The sequence below is a fragment of the Sturnus vulgaris genome, chromosome 12, assembly GCF_052056855.1.
Source record: "Sturnus vulgaris isolate bStuVul1 chromosome 12, bStuVul1.hap1, whole genome shotgun sequence".
Lineage (NCBI taxonomy): Eukaryota > Metazoa > Chordata > Aves > Passeriformes > Sturnidae > Sturnus > Sturnus vulgaris.
This window is the reverse complement of record NC_142254.1, coordinates 19446357-19454422: the sequence shown is the minus strand read 5'-3', so window position 1 is coordinate 19454422 and position 8066 is coordinate 19446357.

Genomic DNA, 8066 nt, shown 5'->3' with positions numbered 1-8066 from the left:
TTGTTTTTTTTCCTTTTAAGTAGTAAAATGTTTTTTTTTCTGCACCCCAGCAGGCCCATACACAGCTCTAATGGGGTGCATGGGGGGGCACCCCAACCTGGGGGCTGCAGCATATGCGCCCGCCCTTGGGGGGTTCAGGTCTGGCTCCTGGGGGGGCAGCAGGCAAAGGGTTTGGGGCATTTGGCTGCTGGCAGCACGAGGCTCTGTTTGTGGATGGCTGGGGACACCCCGTGGTGCTCTGCTGGGGTGCTGAGCTGGGATTTGTCCCCCAGTGAGAGATGCTCAGGTGGGGTGGCCCACCCGGGCTTTGCCAGCCCCGGTGAGGGCAGGGGATGCCCAGACCTGAACCCCAGAGTTTGGGGTGGTGCACAGGGGGCTGTGCCCGTGCTGTCTGTCCATCTGTCCACACCTCCTGCAGCTGCTGCTGCCCTCTCCCTGCCAGCCCAGGGTGAGGAGGGCACCGTGAGAGGGTGGGTGCCAAGCTGCCAGCCCGCCTTGGCCAGAGGATCCGTGTGCTGGGCCAAGAGCTGGGCTTGGAGCGCTCCGGCAGTGGTGTAAGGTCACCGTGACCGCCAGCGAGGTGGCCCTGCCAGGCTGTGCTGGCTCCTGCGTGCCAGGAGCCACGAAGTGGTGGCAGGAGCTGGACTTGGGGTCACTGAGCACTCACCAGGTGAATAAATCTCCTTTCATGGGCACAGGAGGCAGCTGGCTCTGCAGCATCCTGCTGCCGGGCATTCCAGGGTCTCTGTTGGACAAGGGACTCCTTGTCCCCAAGGGGATGCAGTGGCCTGGGGAACCTAAAGGTGGGATGTGGCAACAGGGGACAGCTGCTAGCATGGATGATGACATGGGGGTGGCACTGGATGACCAAGGCACCTGTCCTGGCAGCAGAGAGGGAAACAGAGTGGACACCACCAGCACTCCTCGTCCTTGCATGTGGGGCTGGCTGTCCCCATGCAGCTCAGTGTGCCATCAGGGTGACCAGACTGGCCCTTTTTGGTGTTGTTTTCTGCCCACCAGGTGTGGGGAGCTGAGGAGGGGTCATGCCACCATGCCAGGTGGCCAGTGCAGCCATGTGGCCATGCTTGTCCCCATACAAAGCCCCAGCCCCACACAGGGGGTCTCTTCCCAAGTAAGTCACCACAGCTCTGTGTCACGGCCAGTTCTCACTGCGTGTCACAAGGAGCCACAAACCAAGGGTAAGGTTTCCCCCACCCCCTGCCCGTGCCCCACCATCCCTGACAACTGGGGAAACTGAGGCAGTGGGGCAGGAGGTGGCTTGCCCAAGAGACCCAGTGCCAGGGCTGGGGAGAGCAAACAGGAATCTTGGCACGGGCTGGCAGTGCCTGCGGGCAATGGTTGCTCTTTGCTGCGTGTGCAGTTTTGCTGCTGCTTTACACCCCAGCTCTGTCTCCCTGGGGACTGTACCTCTGTCCCTACAGGTGACACCCCCTCACCTTGGCGCTGGTGAACGGGCCAATTGTTCCCCGAGGGTGGCCCAGCGCTGTGTGTGGCAGGGCTGGCATGGAGAGCGGCTTGGCCTTGGCCCCCTGCCCGTTGCCATGCCCTTTTCCAGAGGCAACTGCCTGTGGGCATGGCTTGGCAGCTGTCCCTGCTGCGGGCTCGGCCGGGGCAGAACCCTGCTCCCCTGGGCCACCGGGTCACCTCCGTGCAGGGTTGCAACACGCGGGGCCACCGCTGTCATGACTTTGCAGTTCTCAGCTCAGCCGTGGCTTTTCCTCCTGCACAGGTTTCTGTGCCAGCTCCATCCCTGAAGCAGAGGAGGGGATGAGCAAGGAGCCGGTTCTGCCCAGAGTGCCGAAAAGTCCCTCTGGAGAGGCGCCCAGTGGCGTCACCCCTTGTAGAAGCCATGTGTCAGCTCTGAAAGCCCCTGGTTTTCCACCTTGGAGCTGTGTGCGGGAGGGGGCGGTTCTGCCGCGGCTTCCTGGGCACAGGGGAGCCCTCGGGGTGGTGACATTCCCTGGTCCATGCTTGGTTCCGTGCATCCCTCCCCTCCCAGCTCGCTTGCCAGCTAATGGCGCGGCTTATTCCTATGGCTTTTTAAGTGCTTAATGGCGCGCGGGGCTAATGATGCAGCTCCCTCTGTTCCTGCCGCCTGGATGGATGGATGGATGGATGGATGGATGGATGGATGGATGGATGGATGGATGGATGGATGGTGTCGGCTGGCGCTGTCCGAACCTCCGAGAATGGGGACAGGGACGAGGAGGGGCCCAGCCGGTGCCCCGTGGAGCTGGGGTTGGGAGCGGGCGTCCGCCTGCCTCTCCTCCCTCCCCCCTGCACGGCTGCTCGGAGCAGTAATGTCACCATAAACGATATTTATCACGAGGTGATAAAAATCTATTTCCAGCGACCTCTTGGAAATGGCCCTCATAAAACCAGGCAGCAGACGGAGGCAGGAGGCAGACAGCGGGGAGGGGGCACGGGCAGGGAAATGGCTGTAATCAGCCACGGAGCGCAGGCTGGATCTGCCGGGGAGCCGGCCCTGCCATTCCCGACCCCGGGAAATTGATGGCAGCCGTCAAGGCCAGAGGGCTGCCCGGGCACAGCTGGGAGGATGCTCGGGCATCCCAGGGCTTGAGCATCCTGGGATGCAGCATTCAGGCTGTGAAGGGAGGGCCAGAGGGATTTTTGTCTTTAGGTGAACAGTACGGGGGGGTTCTGTCCATCTTTGGGCATTCCCAAAGTGACACCTGAGGGATTCTGGGCTGGAGCTGGTCCTGGAGCAGCAGACTGGGATAGGATGCTGGGCTACCAGCTTTTCTCCAGTATTCCCAGACATAGTTCCCTCCACTGTCAGGCACTGCTGGGTCATCCCAGTGCCCCCTCTATCCCTCCTGGGGGACCACCAGAGCCCCCCCAGCTCCATCCCTTCAGTGACAATGGACAGGTGCTGATTCAGCATGCCAACACTAATTACTGAGCCTATAGTGGAACCTGGCTGTAAATTCTCCATCAGGAGCAGGCTGGAAGGTGGAAAACCTCCCTGGCTGCTTTCCCTGCTGACCTGAGCAGGGACTTGTGATCCCGTGTAATTCATTGGGGTCCTGAGATGGCAGGAGGTGTCTCATCCTCCCCCACCCAGCTTTGGGGTTCCCTGTCCCCCAGGAATCCCTCCTCCCTGCCCAGAGGTCATTCCTGGCTGTGTGATGCTCAGTCCAGCTTTGTCCCCATTACCACTAGGGACAGCCTGGGTGACCCCATGTCCCTGCTGCACCCCGGGTGATGCTGCTGATCTGGGCATTCCTGGGGGCTTTGCCAGGCTGGGGGGAGAGAAGACACCTGAGCCGCCTTTGTGGGGCTGGGGAGGTGGGATTTGCTCCTAAAACTGGGGACAGTGCAGGACACCCCTTGTTGTCCCCTGGGGGAGGAGATTGTGAGGGAAAACAGCTTCCAACTGTAAGGTCTAATCTGCTGCCCTGATGGAGAGACATTAATTACTTAAAGTAATTAACCAGGTGGGGCATTGCCTGGACTCCCCCCACATGCCTGGGTGTCCCCTGCCTGGGGTGGCTGCCTTAGTGGGGGACACGGGCTGGCGAGGTGGGGGCTAGCTGGGCATGGTTCCTCACGGAGCTGTGCCAGGAGGGAACAGCAGGGACAATGGGGACGCCCAGGAGGATGGGAACATCATGTGCAGAGCCTCAAGATCCCCGTGGAGGGACGTGGTACCGTTCAGGGACTCGATGCCACCGCAGAGCTCTGCACCCCCCTGGCCCGGGGCGCGCTGTGACACGGCGGGGTGTGTGTGGCAGGTATTATCCGGCATTAAAGTTTCCCCTTGCAGATGGTTCACATTTAATCTGCGGCTTAAGGCAGCGCTGGACCTGGCGGTAAGTCCGTCTTTAGATGGCAGGAGGGAGCCGGGAACGGGCGCTAAGCTGCCCGCGGGATGGAGAAGGGGGACACGGCGGATTGAGGGACACGGATTGAGGCTTTAATGCCACCGTGCTGTGAGCTGATCACCCAGGCGGAGCGTGGCCCTCGCTGGGATTGCCGTGCCCCCCACCAAGAGGGATGGGGACCCCCAGATGTGTCCCCTCACCAAGCAGAACCTGTCACCCACCTGGCTGCTCCTCCCTGCCTCAGTTTACCCCTGAGCACGCGGGGATTGGCCCGTGTGGGAATGTCCCGAAAACATGAGCCGCTGTGGGGTGGGTGGGGTTTTCCGGAGTGAAAAGCCCCTTGTGGCAGCCTCTGGTTCCCATGGCAGGTATTTAGGGTGGAGAGGAGGGGACACTGGTCACAGACTGCCCGGCAGCTCTGGAGCTGGAGGTGGGTAAACTATGCTGGGTTGTGGAGTCCCTGAGATGGGGATGGGGAGCAGGGGCTGAGCAGCTGCATGTCCTGTGGGATCTCAGCAGGATTTGGGTGGCAGACACCAAGCTGCATCCCTCCCATCCCAGCTGTGGGCCCTGTGGTCTCAGGAGGACCTAGAGCCAGGCCTGGGATGTGGTGACAGAGGGAGGTGGGAGCTGCAGGGACATCTGAGGCCAGGGAGTGACTGTCCCAGCCAGGGAAGTTTGTGTCGGTGTGGAATGGCAGCATTGCAGCTGTTAACTCCGGAGTCTAATGATGACAGCAAAGGCTCTGTGCTGCACAACCTTGAGGAAATCCTTGCGGATTTGAAAAGGCTGATTGTTCCCTGCAGGGCCAGGACCAGGAGTGGCAATGCTGCTGCCAGCCCTGCTATGGGATGCTCACATCCTCCTCTGCCTCAGTTTCCCTGCCTTGAAAGGAGGCTGAAGGGAGCATTCCCTAGCCTGGCAGGGACTGGCAAACACGAGCTCGGAATGTGTGTCCCCAGGGTGGGACAGGGACAGAGCAGGATGCGGGTCCCATCCTGCCCAGCCAGCTTGGTGCTGGGCTGATGGAAGGATGAGCACGGGAGGAATTTCGTGTGCACGTGGAGCGTTGTGGAGCACAGCACTGCCCGGGCATGGGGTGGAGGTGCTGACATCCCCACCAGCCACGGCTCTTCCTGTAACCTGGAGAAACTGAGGCACGGGAGGTGACACGGTGTGGCCAGGGAGCAGCGAGCAGCCGCCGATCCCCACGCCCAGAGCCCCAGAGAAGCTCGAGGAAAAGCCGGGAGCGGGCGGCTGCGTGCCCCCCGCCTCCCCCTCCATCACCTCCCTGTTCGCTGGCGAACAAATGTCTGTTCTTGCAAAAAAAAGAAGTGACAGGGGTCGGCGCAGCGCTTTCCACATGACCTGCCCGGGAACAGAGGACGTCTTTGTTAATCCAGCGAGCTGTCAGTTCAGCCTCTTCACAAAAGGCATAAACCACTTATTGCTGCTCTCACCCCTGACCCCGGATCCGCCTGCGCGCCCTCCATTGTGCCGTCTCGAGGAAGCTGGCAAACAATTTCGGCTCCGGCTCCCCCTCCCCGCCGGCGGCTGCACGCGGGGGCCACCGCTTGCCCCGCCGGCGTGGGGAGCCGCTGCGGGGGACCCCCCTAAAAACACACACACACACACACACACACACACACACACACACACACACACACACACACATACACACACACACAGCACCTCCCCCGGCCGCATCTGCGCGCCCGCCGCCTCGCCTGGCAGCTGCTGCGAGGGGATGGGGGCTGCCACAAAGGGAGCACCTCCCTCCCTCCATCCCTCCCTCCCTGCAGCCGTACCTCCCTCCCGGGGCTGCCGGAGCAGCTGGCCGGAGCCCACAGGCTGCAGAGAGGAGGTGCTGGGTGCTGCACCCCGTGGCCTCCTGGTCGAAAACCCCTTAATGAGAGGGGACAAAAGCTCCTTAGGGTCCCTGGCTGGGACGGGCTGGGACGGCGGCTTTAGCCAAAGCCGCTTATGGCCCGGCACAAAGCCGCCGGGAACAGCCCAGCTCCTCGGGGCTGGCATGGATGGGGTGATGCTTGTGCCCCGCCAGCCTCAGGGTGCCCGGGGGTCACACGGGGTGACAGCCGGGGGAGGGGGGCCGAGCACGTGTCGCTCGCCCTGTCCCCTTGCTCCCAGCACCCGGACCCCGCGGCGGGGCCGGTGCGCGCTGGAGCAATTAGATGCAGTCACTTTGGGGCTATATATAACCCAAATTGCTGCCTGCAGCTCGTTAGCTGCTGTCAGAGCCGCTGCGGCCGCGGCGCTGAGGTGGTGTCGCCGGGGGGGGTGGGGGGGGATGCTGGAGAGTGACGCAGGGACCCGCTAGTCCCTGGGGATGGGGCATGAGGGGGCTATGGTCATGCTGAGGTGGCCACAGGGTCAGACCCTCGCTGGGGATGGGGTCCTGGGGGGATGCGCTTCACCCCGTGTGTTGCACCAGCTTCTGCTCCGTGTGGCGCAGGGTGGCTGCAGGGACACACGGGGGTCACAGCCAGGCCTGTCCCCCTGCCCGCTGTTCCCAGGGCTGGTGGCACAGCCTGGGTGAGCGTGCTGGGGCATGGGGGGCCGCTGGTGCATCCCTTGCTCATGCTAGTAGTGTTTCCAGCTTCGTCTGCCCTTGTGGCATCCAGCCTGACCACAGTCTCCAGCCCCTTCCAGCCGTGCCAGTTCCCGCCTGGGCTCTGCCGGCACACACCGGCCCCCGCGCCGGCGAGCAGCGCGGCACCTCGGGCTGTCTGGGGGCAGCTGCGAGATGAGTGCGAACATATTGTGTGGGCTCCTGGAGCAGGCGTCACGGTGTCGCTGCTGGAGAGCGAGCGGGAACCGCAGCCCTGCCGTGACAAACGGCTCCGGCACAGCCGCAGCCGTGCCCACGCGGGCGCCGCGGCACAGCCGGCACCGCCGCTGCACCAGGACATGGAGAGGGACACCGGGTGGGCAGTGATGCTCATGGGCAGACCCTCGGTGCACGGTGTCATCTGTCACCACTGCCACCATCTCTCTAGCTGTATGAATTTCCTGGGGGGGCCACATCCCCATCTTGGGAAGGGTTAACTGCGCTGTGTCTCAGTCTGGAGCCTTTTGTTTCTTTCTCTTTTTTTTTTTTTTTTCCCCTTCCCCTCTTTAATGAGGAGTTAGCACAGCTGTAATTGTAGGTTCCAACTTTCCGCCAGCAAACACGGCTGAGAAACTTGAAATACGGTGGAGATGCATGGACCCAGCCACCACCCCTCCCGTGGGCATCCATCAGGGCCAAGTCATGCCACTAGCAGGGACCCCAGCTCCCCAGGGGCACCCCAGCCTGCTCTTGTGGGAAAACCCTCTGTTTTCAGGCTGCTGCGACAAGGATGAGAAGGGCAGAGGCTTCCTGGAGGGAAGAGCAGCTGGAACCGTCTGGGGGAACACACGTCAGGGGCTGTGCTGTGATAAAAGCCCCAGCAGGAGCCGGGGGGCTTGAGGGCCTCAGCGACAAAGGGAACTGGGGGGAGCCTGCTCCTGCAGCCGTCAACACTTAAAAAATACCTTTTATCCTGAGCGCCGCCTCCCAGGCCTGGGGGGAGCCGGGGGACAGCGAGGGTTTGTGTCCCCCAGGTCTTACAGCCAGCGCTCTCTGCATCCCCTGGGAAGTGCAGGATGCAGCCCCTCTGTGCTGGGCATTCTCCTCACCTCATCCCTTGCTCACTCACAGGAGCTGGCATCCACGCTGTGCCAAACCCCGTTGCCAGTGCGGCTGTGCCGGTGCTTGCCGGGCTCCGTGCCCGCCGCCTTGCCGGGGTGATGCCAGCCAAGAGCCAAAGATTGCATCCACCCCCGGTGCCCTGGCTGCTGGCAGCGCAGGGGTTTTCCGGGATGCTGCCACCCGGGAGGATGGAGGTTGGGGTGGTGCGGTGGGGGCTTTGCCGTGCCCGCGGCATTCCCGTGGGCGGCGTTTCCGTGGGTGGCATCGGCGCTGCGCACGCTGCAGCCCGTCCTGGCAGCAGGCGAGGCAGAATGGGGAAGCCACATTTTTGGGTGTCCCCAAGGCACAGGAAGTGTGCTGGCGTGGCCTCCTGCCCTTTGCTTTCCCACTTCACCACTGCCATCGCAAAGCTGGGGGCAGAGCTGGCAGGTATTTAGACCAGTGATGGGAGCAGAAGGAATGTGCTCTTGGCAGGGAGGAACACACTGGGGACAGTGGGAACACTGGAC